The sequence below is a fragment of the Galeopterus variegatus genome, unplaced genomic scaffold (assembly GCF_000696425.1).
Source record: "Galeopterus variegatus unplaced genomic scaffold, G_variegatus-3.0.2 Scaffold13, whole genome shotgun sequence".
NCBI classification, from domain to species: domain Eukaryota; kingdom Metazoa; phylum Chordata; class Mammalia; order Dermoptera; family Cynocephalidae; genus Galeopterus; species Galeopterus variegatus.
The window spans coordinates 896562-912768 of record NW_007726124.1 but is presented as its reverse complement, the minus strand read 5'-3'; the positions used below and the strand labels follow the sequence as shown (position 1 = coordinate 912768).

Sequence of the window (16207 nt, the reverse complement as noted above, 5' to 3'; positions counted from 1 at the left end):
GCTAAGTTAAATAAGTAGTCAAAAGTCAGAAGGATAAATACTACATGATTTTTCTTATTGCAACATCTGAAATAGTCAAACGAGGAATTATGTGGAGTTGTTGTTCACTGTGTCTAAAATTACAGTTATACAGGATGAGTAAGTTCCAGATATCTGCCGTACAACATAGTACCTATAGTTAACAATAAAGTATACTGCATTTTAAAATTTGTTAACAGGGTAGATCTCATGTTAAGTGTTCTTAACACACACACACACGAAAAGCTTTTGGAGGTGATGGATATATTTATTACCTTGATTGCTGTGATGGCAACGTGAGTGTATCATATGTTCAAACTCACTGAATTGTAGACCTTAATTACGTTCAATTTTTTGTATACCAATTATACCACAATACAATTGGGGAAAAAAAAGAAACCTTAAAAAATATTTTTTGATGTTCCTTCTAGTATACTTTCTGTGCACATAAATACATAGTTAAATTTTAATTTGGAGGAGATCATACATATGTGTAGATCACATATTTTGTTGTCAGCATTTTTGCATGTTAAAACATACTTTTTTTGTGCCAAAATGTTTACTTATCCATCTTTCTGCTTTCTTTTAACATTTATAAACACTATATAAATTTTATACACCAAATAAATCTCTTTTTGACCCAGGGTTGTGATGTCAACCACCATGTTACAAAGTGGTAGCAAATCTAAGCCTGCTTTTATGTTTTCCTGGTTCCTCTCAAACTCTGGCTGTCTATTCTCTTGTCTGGTCTTGGCTGACCCCCTTTAAAAAAAAAATTTCTGCTGACCCTTAACAGTATATTCTAACCCCTGGAGGATAGGGACCAAAAGTATCAGCATCATTGTTTTTAGGTTTAAGAGTAAGCCCAGTGCTAAGCCAGGCTCTCAGGAACATTCAAACGCCAACAGTTCCTCCTTGCCTTTTGATATAGCTCCTTTCATCTGTCATGGGCTGAAGAATCAGTGAACCTGTAAACCAAGCACATGGGGATAAGTCCACAGGTCAGGTGAAGGCTTAGATGATAAAGTGCATGGTCCTTGTGACCAGCACTAATAACTTCCCGCCTAAGGAAGAACTGAGAGAGTGTGCAGTTCTAAGACCCCTGAGCTCATAGTTCCAGTGGATATCTCCCTTGTACCTCCATCATGACCAGGGCTTGAAGAGGGGCCTCTCAATTCCCCCTGCCACACTTGGGACAGTATGAGGGATGTAGCAAAGGCCAAAAACTGAGTGACTAGCCCGAAGGAGTCAAAGGGGAACATTAGCAAACCAATCAAAAGTTGGTGCCATTTGCTCTTGGGGAGGAATGGTCGTGCCTGGGCAAGGATGGCAGCTGAAAGGTGAAAGGCAGTTCTGGCTCTCAGTAGCCGTAGTAATCAGGCTTGAAGGGGCCATCATGGGACATGCCCAGGTACTGTGCTTGCTTCTCAATCAGCTTGGTCAACTCCATGTTCAGTTTGCCCAGGTGGGCTTTAACCACTGCCTCATCCAAGGTCTTGGGCAGAAAGTGAACCACGATGGGGTACTCGTTTGGGTGGGTCCACAGATCAACCTGCACCAGGACCTGGCTGGTGAAGGAGTTGCTCATCATGAAGCTGGGGTGGCCCATGGTACAGCCCAGGCTGAACAGCTGGCCCTCAGCCAGCAGGGTGATGCGGTGCCCATTCTGTAGCCAGTAGCAGTCCACCTGGGGCTTGATGTTCACCTTCTCCACAGCATTCTCATTGAGGCACTTCACTTTAATCTCCGCATCAGAGTTTCCAGTGATACACACAATGGCACCATCCTTCTGCTCAAAGTGCGGCCAAGGATGATATCAACACAGCCCGTGGTGGTGACAAAAAAGAGGGTTCGTCCATGGTAGTCTCCTCATAGCCCTCCACGGCAGCCTGCAGTGTGTTGGTGGGGTCGATCTCAGTGACAATGACACTGGCTGAAACCCCTCATGGCCTGGGCACAGTCTTGTCCATGTTGCCATAGTCCTCTACCACTGCCACCTTGCTGGTGATCACATCTGTGGCCCATGTGATGCCATCTATGAGAGACTCCTGGCAGCCATAGAGATTGTAAAACTTGCTCTTGGTGATGGAGTCGTTGACGTGTATAGCAGGCACCTTCGGGATCCTGTTGGCCATCATCTTGTGTAGACTGTGGACCCCGGTCATGGTCTCCTTGTAGGTGCCTCAGATGCTGGATAGTAACTGCAGATACTTGGTGTGGATGAGGTTGGTGAGGTCCTTGCCATCATACAGAATCGTGCTGAGGGACCCATCCTTGAAATGCAGTGTCTGCTCAATGAACCACGGACACTCCTTCATTTCGCCCTTCCAGGCGAACACTGGAATGCTGGCCTTGGCAATGGCAGCCGCAGCATGGTTTGAGTGGAGAAGACGGTGCGGCTGGACCACCGACTGCACCTCAGCCCCCAGGACGACAAGTGTCTCAGTGAGGACGGACAGTCTCCACAGTCACGTGCAGGCAGCCGGCCCCGCGGGCGCCCTTCAGGGGCTTGGAGGCCGAGTACCTCTCCCGCATGCGCACCAGGCGCGGCCTCTCATTCTCCGCAATGTCCGGGGCCTTGCGCCCCCAGGCGGCCAGGCCGATGTCTGCGACTTCGCAGGGCATTTTGTCAGACCTGCTGGCGGCGCATTCCGCAAGGAGTGATGGACACGGGAGAAGGGGGCCTGGCCTCGGACTGGGGACAGGCAAGCGGCGGGCGGGGCCAGGCAGGACTAAAAAGTACTATTTTTGATGACTACATAATAATTTATTTTATTGCCGTGCCATAACTTGTTTACCCATTCATCTATTTCTTCACTCATCTTGTTAAGTTCTTTTCCTTCACCAGTTAAACAATCAAGTATGCCCGTCCTTGGCAAAACACTGGGCTCTAGCCACACTAAAGTGTCCTTCTCCTGAGACAGCGATGAGGAGGGCCTTAGGGACTGCTAGGCAGGCAGCTCTTCCTGCCATGTTAGTATCCCCTTAGCCAGGCCTCCCCTGATGGCCATTTCTAAAATGGCCTTGCCTTTCAACATTGTCTAGCTCCTTACCCTGCTTTATATTATTGTTGTTTTTGCTGTTGTTAACAGTAGTAGTGGAAGTGCAGTATTAGGTTCCCAGCTTGTCCTGAGCCTGCTGTTTATGTCTTTGTTGATTGTCTGTCTGCCCACCTAGATTGTGTGCTCTATGACAGCAGGGCCTTTGTGTGCTTTTGTTCTGTGCTGTATCCCCTGCGCCTAAATTAGTGTTGAGCACATGGTAGGTTGTCAATGAATATGAGCATACAGGAAGGAGGATCCTCATACATCTGCTCCTTCTTTCTATTAAAAAAGGTAATTCCTATTCATTTCCTAAGTATACATACTGCCTAAGCAGCCCTTGTGAAATCAGTATGAAGTATTTGGGTCCCCACTGTTTGCTTTTAGAATTACCAAATGTTAGACTTAGATATGGAACCCATTAGGTGATCTAATTCATCTTTTTAAAGATAATAGGATAATTTAAGCTCATTACAATGGTAATGGTTGGAGAAGTGAGGGTAGGAAGGAATAAAAGTAATTAACTCCCGGAAGCTTACAACCTAGATAGAAAGAGGGGATTAGGACACATGAGAAAATGATAAACAGTTTGAGGCAATATATCTTTATGTGTCAAATTAGGTATGTAACTCCGTATCTACCTTCAAGGATTTTATAATCTTTCAAAGACTATTTAAACAGAGAATATATTTACAATGTTAAATAAAGATAGAAGCAATAGGAATTGCAATAGACATAAACCAAGGGCTTTGGGAGCATACTGGAGAGAAGGATTTGTTTTGTCTGGAAGAGTCACAATGGCTGCATGGAAGAAGGGACATTTAAGATCAAGGGGTATGTAAAGAGTGCCAGTCAGAGGCGCGGGTGTGAGGATGAAGACATTACAGGCAGAGGGCACTACACTATTCAAGTAAAACATGGAGAAATGAAAAGGCTTGGCATGTTTGACGAATGACACGTCTCTCACACCTAGAAGACAGAGGGTGAGGGATACAGGGGATGCAAGAGGAAGAGAAAGGAGGGATGGCCAGAGAGGGAAGGTGCCTTTGGGCTAGATTGTGCCAAGGGTTTGGGTTTTATCAGTTAGGTGATAAGGAGACACTCGTGGTTTTTCAGTAGGGATGTGACAAGATCACACCTGTGTCTTAGATGAGTGTGACAGCAGGGTGAATGATGTATTGGGATGGGGTGGGGAGGAGAGATAGAAACAGTGAAACCATCAGGAAATCTTTGCATTTGATGGTTACAGTGTGAGTTAATGAAGATCTGAATTAGGAACCCCCCTGGAAATGAAGTAGAGATGGTGACAGAGATCAGAGAAGTAAACTGACTGGGAGGACTTGGGAACTTACAAAAGTGCTGGAAATGTTTGCAAATGAGATTAGTACTAACTATGCCATCAGGTCAGGAGAATCTCTAGGTTTTCAGGTTGTGGCCTTAACCAAGCAAACTAGAATAGAAGCAAAAAACCCTGAAAAGTAAATGAAAACAAAATCCCTACCTTCACCACAATCCCGAAAGTAACTCAGATTCTTTGTGTTCTGAGGACCCAGCACAAAAGCTGCATGTTGAAATGCCCAGATCTGCTAATTCAATGTTTCTGAACTCCTTCCTTGCTCGCACCTCCTGGCTGTCTTCTCAGAAGCTGCTCTGAGTCTGCTGAGGCAGGAACCCCTTTCCCAGTTTGCTCACACCCATCCTGTGGACTGGGCAGAGCCTTTCCACAGCCAGGTTGGGAAAGAGGCCATCGCAGCTCAGGATGGCAACCTTTAATGGATGCTCTGGTGTCCCCTGGGTTACAGACTTTCTCACAGCCTGGATTAACTCCTACTACTCCCTCTTTTCTTCATGGCCCTCACCCTTCCACTCGCACCGAACTTGTCTGTTTCTCAGGCCATATCCCTGCACACCATTGGTTTTCATCCCTGTTAAGGCTGTGACTGGTTGGATGGGACCTTTTGCTCTTTTCTGAACCATGTCTGCCCTTTTGTTGCTTTCTCAAAGTTTCTCTTTTCCAGAAGACTTTTTTGATCAAATTTTATCATTCTACTATAAAATCTCATCCACCTCTTATCAGTATGTTATAGTATCTGTGTTTATATTCATTGTAGCCCTGTCTCTGTTAGTTGATCTTGTATTCTTTATGGAAAGTGTAAGGCCAAAAGGGCTAGAGAATACACAATGTGATGGTTTGCAGAAAATGAGTTTTGTTTTTTTAAAAATTAAGATATAATTTAAAGACAGTGAAATGTATAGATCTTAGGTGTACAGTTAAACCAGTTTTAACAGATCCATATATCCGTCTAAGTCACTTATCAAAACATAGAAATATTTCCATCAGCCAGAAAATTCCTTCATACCCTTTCCCAGTCAATCCTCATCACTTCTAGAAGGAACCACTGTTCTGATTTTATCACAATTTTTTTTTCTGCTGCACCACTTCATATACCTGGAATCATGCAGTACGTCCCTTTTGCATCTGAATTCTTCTACTCAGTATAAAGTTTCTGAGTTTCATTCATGTTTTTGCATGTATTACTTTGTCTCTTTTTATTATTGAACCGTACTCCATTGTATGAATTTACAACACTTTCTTTGTTCTGTTGAGGGACACCTGGGCTGTTACCTGTCTTTGGCTATTATAAATAAAGCTGCTATAAGCGGTCTCATACAGAGCTTTTTGTGGATGAATGTTTTCATTTCTTTTGGATAAACACTAGGTTTGGAATTGCTAAGTCATAGGATAGATGCATGTTTAACTCTTTAAGAAACTGCCAGTTTTCCAAAGCAGTTATACCATTTTATACTCCTACCAGCGATGACTAAAGTTCTGTTTGCTCCACATCTTTGCTAACATTAGGTGTTTTCAATCTGTTAAATTAAAAAAATTTTTTTCAAGCACTCTAGTGAGTTTGCAGTGACATCTTACTGTAGTTTTTATTTGCATTTCCTTAACAACTAATGATCTTGAGCAACTTTTCATGTGCTTGTTAGACGTTCATATACACGAGGGTACTTCCAAGTTCATGGAAAAATAAAATTAAAAGATAATACAAATCTTTCCAAGAACTTTATCTTGGACTTTGGCTTGTCTTTTAATCTCTTTTTTTTTTTCCTTTTTGTCTTTTTTACTGACCGGTAACGGGATCGCAACCCTCGGTGTTGCGCCCGCACCACGCTCAGCCAGTGAGCAGGAACCGGTCTCCACATGGGATCCGAAACCTTGGTGGGAGCGCCGTCGTGCTCCCAAGCGGCGCACTCTCCAGTGCCCCACTGGGCCGGCCCTTGTCTTTTAATCTTAATGGTGTCTTTTGATGAGCAAGAGGTTTTTTTTTTTTGACCAGTAAGGGGATCACAACCCTCAGCACAGTGTTGTCTGCACCATGCTCAGCCAGTGAGCTCACCAGCCATCCCTATATAGGATCTGAACCTGCGGCCTTGGCACTACCAGCACCGCACTCTCCCGAGTGAGCCATGGGGCCAGTCCAAGAGTTTTTAATTTCAATGAAGTCCCAGTTGTTATTTCCCTTTATGATTAATATACTTGTTTATTCTCTAAAAAAACCATTGCCTACCCAAGATTGTGAAGATACTCTTTTATATTATCTTCTAGAAGCATTATAGGTTTAGCTCTTATATTTGTGTTTATGATACATCTTGAATTAACTTCTGTATATGGTTTAAGATAAAGGTTAATTGCCCCCCACTTTGCACACACACAGTTTGGATAACTATTTCAGCATCATATATTAAAAAGATTTATCTTCCCTTCTCCATCGAGTCGCTTTTGTATCCTTGTTGAAAATCATTTGATTCTGGTCTATGCGTGGCTGTCTATCCAGACTCTATTCTGTCCTATTGAGTTTATCATCTATCTCTTTGCTAATACTACACCGTCATGATTAGTATAAGTTTACAGTGAGTCTCAAAATCAGGTAATGTAATTCCATTAACTTTATCTCTTCTTTCAAGATGGTTTTGGCTATTCCAGATCCTTTGCATTTCTATATCACTTTTAGACTCAGTTTATCAATATCTACAAAAAAGCATGACATTTTGATAGACTTAAAAATAATAATTCACTCTCTTTGGAAATATTTAAAGACTTCTCTATTAAGCTGTTCTTGATTTTAACTTCCAAGACTAAAGAACAGTGGCTAAAGTCTAGTTTTTGCTTGTTAGAGGGTAAACAAAATCAATGTCAGTTTGTACCCCACCTGCCATGTTGATTCCTGTTACTCTCATTCCTTTGTTTCACCGACCAATTACACCTTAACCTTAGGACAAGCTATAAAAGAAACATAGCTTTCAGAGAGTGAATGATTCAGCAGGTGGCGTCAGTGATCTGAGCACTAAAATCACAAGATCCCCCTACATCGTGAATCACAAAGACATCTGGTGAATGATGTTCTTACCTTACTTTTCTTAAAGTTATTTTTAGTAACAGGGGCTTTTGCTGCATAAACATTATCTAAGCTGCAGTGGAAAGAGCTCTCATCTGCTGATGTCTGATTCTTCTCTGCATCTAGTTTTCCTGTCAGTAGGTCACCCAATTAATAAATATCTCTGATTACCAAATGGGCCTGCCCACTTCCTTCTTTGGTCTCAAAGTACCTTCTCAATTTGGAAGGCATCATATTTTAACCCCCTCCTCACACATTGCTTAACTGTGAATTTAATCCTCTCTGTGGCTTCAGGGAAAAAGTAGAAGGAAGATAGTGGGGACCTGGGAAAACAGATGGGGAAAAGATTATAGAAGTGCAGAATGTAGGAGCTGATAGATGCTGAACTTTTTGGGGGGGCGGGGATGAGAGTGTGTTGTGGGTTTCACCTTTAAGTTTACACTTTCTCAATGGAATACATTAAAATGACTCCTAGGTAATCTTAACAAATAGCTATTGGTCTCATTACACTATAACACCAATTTTACTCAGAAATTATGAAAGTCATTGAAAACATTTTAATGTCTCAATATCCCTCTCTGATCCAGTCTAAAAATTAGTATAAACAGAAGTATTGGAAGCTGGTTTAAAAACCATAGAAAAGGGATCACTTTTGAATAAAATTTGGAAATACTCTTATTACTGGCCGTTTACTCCCTCTCTTTAAACTTTGTATTGCTCACTTGACACATATTGCATACCTCCAGAATGTTTATATTGCACACTAGTACCATAGTTTCTTTTCAAAGGGAAATGAAATCTTACAGACCACTTGGGGCAAATATTTCTCCCACCTCAATAATTCTCTTTAATCTAACAGTCTTTGATCCTTGTAGATAATCACAGTTGTATTTTTTAAAACTAATGTATAGTTCAGCTATTGTATCTTGCAGTGCCAGTCACATCACTTCTGTCTTAGCATAGCAAAATATTTAATGCTAAACCAATTAGGATCCAGGTCGAGTGATTAAAGTTTGCCTCCTGTTACTGACAGTGTATCTTTGTTCTCATACTGGATTGAATTGTCGCTTCAAACAGCTTTGCAGTCAAGAATACCTGCCATATTTCATCAGTCTTTATATTAAAATAATTGCTAAGTTGCTGTGAGAGAGACTCAATAATGCTGTGGCTTAACTCATAAAATATATTTCTGTCTCCCAGACTGCTGGCGTGTGATTCAGGTCAACAGAGTGGCTCTGTTCCACAAAGTCATTCAAGGATTCAGGTTCTTTCTATCTTGTTGACCTGCCATTCCCAAGGCACTGTCTTCATTTGCACAGTTGATGTTGGTCATGGACAGTCCCATGTTCCAGCTACGAGATGAACAAGAGATAGCATAGGAAGTATAAACTGATTACCTTAAGGTATAGTTCCAAAAATGACATGCATCACTTGTAGGCTGCAGTGCAGGTGAGGCTAGGAAATGTAGTCTAGCTAGGCAGCTGTATGCCAGTTACAATTTATTACAATGGAAGAGAAAGAGAATGAAGGTGAGTAAATAATTATCAGACTCTGCCATATTATTTAAGCTCCTTGAAGATTCAGCAGAGATTTTTAAAGGGCAATTTAGAATCTATTTGAACTTTCAATGTACAATAATCCTGAACATTGATAATGCAATTATAACACAGTATGAGTCTTTCCCATGTAACTCATACAAAACGTAGGCATCTGTGTTCTAAGCAAAAATAGATTTTGAAAAAAGTTTTTAAAATATGAACTTCAGAGCAAGAATAATCTTTGAAAGGTAGGTAGATGGGAAAAAAACAACAAAAGGGAGAAAAGAAAAAAAGACTTCTAGGCAAGTCATAGATTATACAGTAACAATCTTCAATAACGTAGGTATCCCATATGATCAGTTAAGGCCTCCCCAAATTCACCACAGTGAACTTGTCATAGTCCAAAAGTCCACTTAATGTTTGAAACTTTATACTTATTTAACAATAAATAAAGTTAAACGTGGCCATGCCTTTCCTGTTTCCATTTATATCTTGTATAATTCCTCACTTACCTACTCCTCACCCTTCTCCCTGACTTCTATCATCATCAATAGTGTTCTCTCAACTATCTAAATTTTTCTCTTAGTACTCTATTTTAATACCTCATTTTTCTCCTACAAACCATATTGTTTTCTCCCCCAGTAGACTGCAAGTTCTATGAGGGAAGTAGCCATGACCACGTGATCAGGCTCTAGCAAGTACCTGACAAATGACAGATTCTTATTAAATCCTTGCTGAATAAAGAGAAGAAAAACCAAACCAAAAAAACCCAAAATCTAAAATATGAAATTCCCTCCCTACATTATCTCTTGAAGTTTAAATTACACCTCATAAATTCTAATTTTATCTGGGCTAGGTCTGGGTCAGAGATTATTTTATTTGAACTTAAGCAAACTTCAGTGTCTAGTATAGTCCCACATAAATATGGGTATATATGCTTTTCTTATCTTGTAATATTGATTTAGGAATGGTAAATAATTCAAGATTATGTGTACGCCTAGTTTGAGGACACAATTTTAAAAGCAGAGAGATGAATAATTATTTCTTAATTCCAGCATTAATAGTAACCATTCAAGGTAATATCTGTGAAGGACTGGCTTTCCCTGCAAACACAAGGTTCTGCCACCTGATCTCATTCTTGATACATTTTGCCTCAGGAGACATTCCTTTGTCAAACTATCCCTGGGGAATCCAGACAGACAAATCACACTGTGAATTCTTCTTACCTCCAGTACACATTAATTTTAGTACAAATTAAATCAGATTAAAATGAATGTAAGGAGAACATTAAAGAGGGGAGGAGAGAAGGTTAAAAGTAAAGACCCAAGACAACCGATGGTCTTCCATACTCAGTCTTTACACTTTTTCTGGGCGAACTAATTCATGCTGATGGTTTCAATAACCATTCAATGTTGATAATTTTCATCTCTCAGATGACCTCTCCCTCGGATACATCAAACTCCACATGTTTAAAACAGGGCTCACTATTTTGCCCACCCCTCAAAAAAATTACACCTCTTCCTGTATTTCCATTTCCCCAGTCACTAAAGAAGGAAACCACTGAGTCAACCTTGATCTCTTTCTCTGCTCTGCTAAAAGTCTAAGTTGATTCCTAAATTCTCTGTCTTGTCTTCTTGTCTCCTTTCCCATTTTTCCTGACTTAATTCAGGATTTCATTATCTGGTTACAATACTTCCTTACTGGCATGCATGCTTTCCCCTTATCCATCGCATGTTTATTCGTTAATTCAAAATAAAAACACTGGGTGCCAAGAAGTGGGGCAGGCACTGGAGATATCAGGAGCACTAGGACAAGCCCTGGCCCTCAAAAAACTCACAGTCTAATGCACAAGGTAGCTATAAAAACAAAGGATTGGAGAATCATTTGATAATTGTAGTGGTAGAAATGTACCCAGAGTATTGTGCCAGCATAGAGAAGGGCACAGTACCCAAGTTGGGTGGTTTGTGTGTATATGTATTTGTGTGTGTGTGTGTGTGTGTGTGTGTGTGTTCAGACTGGCAAAGACTTCCTGTAAAGTGATGACTTGGCTGGGATAAGAGGAGGAAGGTGTGGATGAGGTTGTAGAGCCTGATGAGAGGATAACAGGTTAGAAAGAAAGGAGACTCCAGGCTGAGGAACAATCATAACAAAAGCAAGGGAGCAAGAAACAACATGGTATGTGTGAAGACCTACAAATATTTTTCTATTACTGGCACACAAAGTGCCCAGTGAGGATGGTGAGAGATGAGACTGTGTAGTAGGCAAAGGCCAGATCCTAGGAGGCCTTGCATACCCAGTAGAGGAATTTAGATTTACTCTAGAAAACGTAAGGAATCCATTGGTGGTTCCATGCAAGGGAGTAACATGGACATGTGATCATCTTAGGTAGATTATTCTAACAACATGGATGATGGATTTGTGGAGACCTAATGGAATAGTAGAAAACCTAAACTAATGGAGAGATAGGCATGGAGTTGGGAAATACATAGGCAATAAAACCATTGGGTCCTGGCAGTTTGAGAAAGAGGGAGGAGCATGGACACTTACAGGTTTCTAGACTGGGTGTGTGGAGTTGCCATCTTAGAGCTAGAGAATATGAGAAGAGGATGAAAAGGATGAAGTCACTTCTGGATGAGTCTGAGGTGGTTGTGGGATGTCCAGCAGGTAGCTGGACATAAATATCTGAAAAGGAAGGGACCTGGCCCCTGATGTCCTTGCCAGCAGTCATCAGTTGCCTGCATCCTGTTGTCCCTCCAAGGTGCCCAGTGGTGGGCAGGAACAGCTCTCAACAAATAGGTGTAAAGTGAAGGAGATGCCAATTCCCTGCAAGCCCTTCCATAGGATTAAAGCCTAGTACCATAATTCTTGCTGTTCAGTCTATTCCTGCAAAAAATGGCAGATCTGTTAGCTAATTAAGAGGGAGTTTTCATAGATGTAGGTACCTTTGACCTTAGAGAGTGGGTTAACAAATTTTAAACCTCTTTTCACTTGAAAAAATCTATTTCTGATGCTTTTTGTCCCTGGCAGACTTGTTTATTATAATTTACCCAGCCTGTCTGGAGGATGAATGGAGTGGACCTAAAATGAAGATGGTTAACCCTTTGATTGGAAGAGGAGGTTGGACTGGCAGGGAGATAGGGAAGAGAAGTTGGTGTAGAGGCTCTTCAGGCAGGCCACAGATTCTCAATTTGTTTAACCTGGTCTTCATTTGAAGTCATAATTTTTCTTCCACCTTTTCCTCATTTTTTCTGAGTCAGATAAAAATAAAGAGTGCTGTCCTTATAATTTTCATTAAATATTCAGCTGCACTGGGACTATACTATGTGCCCAGTACTGTTGTATGTGCTTGGGATATAAAAATGTCCCAGACCCAGCTCTTTTTCTTAAGAATTCAGCCTAGATGTTCTCACTTATTGGTGGGAGCTAAAAATAAATAAATAAGTTCACACACACACACACACACACACACACACAACCGGGGGGAACACACACACACACACACACACACACACAAAATCGGGGGGGGGGAAGAAGACTTAACAACTACAACTCCTTGAAGTTGATACAACAAGAAAACAGAAAGGACACTGTTGGGTGTGAGAGGGGAGAGGGAGGAGGGAGGGGGGTTTGGTAATGGGCCAAAATAATCAACCTCATTGTATATTGACAAAATAAAATTTAAAAAAATAAATAAACTAAAAAATTAAAAAATTAAAATAAATAAAAAATAAAAAAATAAAAATAAAAAGCAAAATGAAAAATAAAAAAAATAAACTATACTACAAAGCTATAATAACCAAAACAGCATGGTACTGGCATAAAAACAGACACACTGATCGATGGAATAGAATAGAGAATCCAGAAATCGACCCCCCCCTCTACAGCCATCTGATCTTTGACAAAGGCACCAAGCCTATACACTGGGGAAGAGACTGCCTCTTTAGCAAATGGTGCTGGAATAACTGGATACCCATATGCAGGAGAATGAAACTAGACCCATATCTTTCACCATACACTAAAGTCAACTCAAAATGAATTAAAGAATTAAATATACATCCTGAAACAATAAAAATTCTTAAAGAAAACATAGGAGAAACACTTCAGGAAGTAGGACTGGGCACAGACCTCATGAATATGACCCCAAAAGCATGGGCAACCAAAGGAAAAATAAACAAATGGGATTGTATGAAACTAAAGAGCTTCTGCACAACAAAAGAAACAATTACCAGAGTTAAAAGACAACCAACAGACTAGGAGAAAATATTTGCAAAATATACTTCTGACAAAGGATTAATATCCAGAATATACAAGGAACTGAAACAATTTTACAACATAAAAACAAGTAACCCAATTAAAAAATGGGCNAAAAAAAAAAAAAAAAAAAAAGAATTCAGCCTAGAATGATAGTTCTCAGTGCTAGCTGCACTCTAGAATCACCTGGAGCTTTAAACACATCCCAGTTCCAAAGCCCCACTCCAGATAGATTGAATCAGAATCCCTAGGGTGGGATTTGGACACAATCAGTTTTATTTTTAAACCTTTGGTTATTGAAAAGCTCAAGTGTATGTAAAGATAGGGAGAATAGTATAATAATGGTCTCTCCCGCATGCATGTATCACCCAGATTCAACAATTATCAACTCATGACCAATATGATTTCTCCCATAACCTCCCTTGCTCTCACCCCAACTATTGGGTCATTTTGTAGAAAATCCCAAAGAGCTTATCATCTCATCTTTTATTACTTTAATACGTATCTACAAAAATTATTTTTTTAAATACAGTATCTTTATCATGCTTAAAACAGTAAATAAAATTCCTTAATGTCATGAAATATCCAGTCAGTTGTCAAATTTCTCCAGTTGTCTTATAAACAACTTTTTTGCAGTTGTTTTATTTGAATTAAGTACAAGCAATATCTACATATTGGTTAATATGTCTCAATTTATTTTTCTAGATGAGCCCTAGCTGAGAGTAGAAGGCTCTGTTTTTCAGTTCCAGCTGTGTCTTGTATCTTCTGCATTGTGCTTAATGAGTGATATCTGAGTCATCTGTCAGAGGCTCCCCAACTATATTTAGTGGACCTAGGAGTCCACTGGGCCCATCACTGTCTCTGTCTCAGAGGCAAAAATCTGCATCAAAGGGTTCCCAAAGCACTGCTGACTCAAATGCAGTGCCTTTAGGAGGTGAAGTCATCCACGAAGCTGCCGTGGGAATGACCTCCATCCGAGGGCCCAGAGAACAGCCCAGGACAAGGAGAGGGGCCCGTGAGGGCAGCAGCAAAGCAGCAATTAGCCCTTCCCAATGGCCTGTCACCTCAGAGCCAGGACTTGAACACAGGATCTTCAATTGAAGACGACAGCCATAGCAAAGTAAGAGGAACAAAATGGGGAAAAGGAAACATAAAACCATGACATAAATTTACTAAGGATGAATTACACATATTTAATCAGTCATTTGAACAGAATCCTTATCCTGATTTTATAATTAGTGAAGAACTGGCCGAACAAGTCCATTGTCATGTGCCTGTAATTAACAACTGGTTCCAAAATAGAGGAGCCAAACTACCACCTAGAGAGAGAGAATGTTTGCTGCCAGGAAACATGTTTCCTGTCCAAAGTCACCCACTTTTAAACCTCAAGGATACCCAGGTGGAATCTCCAAACAATACCACTGAGCAGACCTTCTCTTGTGACCAGGTGGCATTACCGGGCAGAACTGGCTACTTTTCTCTGGAGACATAGGTGGTTCCCAGTGAACAGATGGCTCAGGTGACTGTGGTCCCAGGCATTAAAAAAGGAACCAAGTTGTGCTTTGGAATATCAAGGTGACACAGGAAGTGGATCTTCTCCAAGCTAAAGATCAGCAATCTATCTTCATCTTCCTACATCTTTTGTGTAGTATTTTGAGAGGGACAGGTCTGAGATGGGGGAAAGCCAGCATGCAAGACCCTTCCTTTTATACTATGTTTGTAGTGTGCAGGGAAAGTGGCAGGGGTAGCAGAAGCCTTATGGTCATTACTCACTATTGCAAGGACAGCAGCAGAATGGTTGGGGATGTCATCTTCAGCAGTCACACAGCCTCAGAATTACCAAGAGAAACTGCTGCTCTAGAATCAGGTTCTCATACACATGAGCCATAGAAATTTAACACATTGGGTGCCCTCTCTTCAGTCACAGCAGCAGGGTCAATGTTCTCAAAGTAATGGAGAGTCCTTAGGTTTTCAGCTGCAGCATGCACCATTGCAAATAGTGGTCAGGTCTCCACTGGTGCCTCTTGGGAAAGATATGCAACAAGGAGCTGCAGAGAAGCCCAGATCCCTAATCTGGCAGCTTTAGAATGAGGGGTCTGCAAAGGTTTACTGCTGGGACCAGGAATGTGGCTCCAGAAAATGATGCTGGGTTCGAGAGAGCAACGGTCGCAAATCATCCCACTACCATCCACATACAATCCCAAGACAAAGAACTCTCCAGAGTCTGCATATAAAAATGCTGACTTCAGGAAGACTCCATGAGCTGTTGGACTCTTCTGGTAGGTTAGCAGTGTCCACCAGTGGACTAGTGAAAGTTTGAACTTTTATTCTTGTACTCCAAGTTCATACTCCTGAGGTAACCATTGTAAAGAGTTTGATATACTTTCTCCTATGTTTTGTAATGTTTTTAATGTTTATTTTATATTCTAACCAAGTTATGTCACACTTATTAATTTGCAGAATAAAGCATGTCTTATACATATTTCCAAGGCATATGACATATAGGTCTACTTAATTTTGTAAATATCTTCCTTCTTTTACTCTAATAAGATTGAGAATAGGTTGGGAAACAGCAAGTCTTGAATACAGGTGATGAATGAAATTTGCATAATTGCTTTGGACAGCCACTTGGAATATTTATTAAAGTTGTAAATGCCCAGCAATTCTGCAACTGGGTGTGTCCCATAGAAAAACTCACACATTCTTACAGTACACAGACCTCCAAATAAAGAAATATTATATAAGGTAAAAAGCCTGTACAGTTAAAAATAATAAATTTAGGGGCCGAGCCCGTGGCGCACTTGGGAGAGTGCGGCGCTGGGAGTGCAGCAACGCTCCCGCCACAGGTTCCGATCCTATATAGGAATGGCCGTGCTCACTGGCTGAGCGCGGTGTGGGCGACAACACACCAAGGGTTGCAATCCCCTTACCAGTCACGAAAAAGACAAAAAAAAAA

The 16207-nt window shown here is 40.9% G+C and overlaps 1 pseudogene; it reads right to left on the bottom strand.

Annotated features, from left to right (window-relative positions):
* Nucleotides 1–1378: 1378 nt before the first annotated feature.
* On the bottom strand, nucleotides 1379–5904 carry LOC103610394 (annotated as a pseudogene).
* Nucleotides 5905–16207: the final 10303 nt, after the last annotated feature.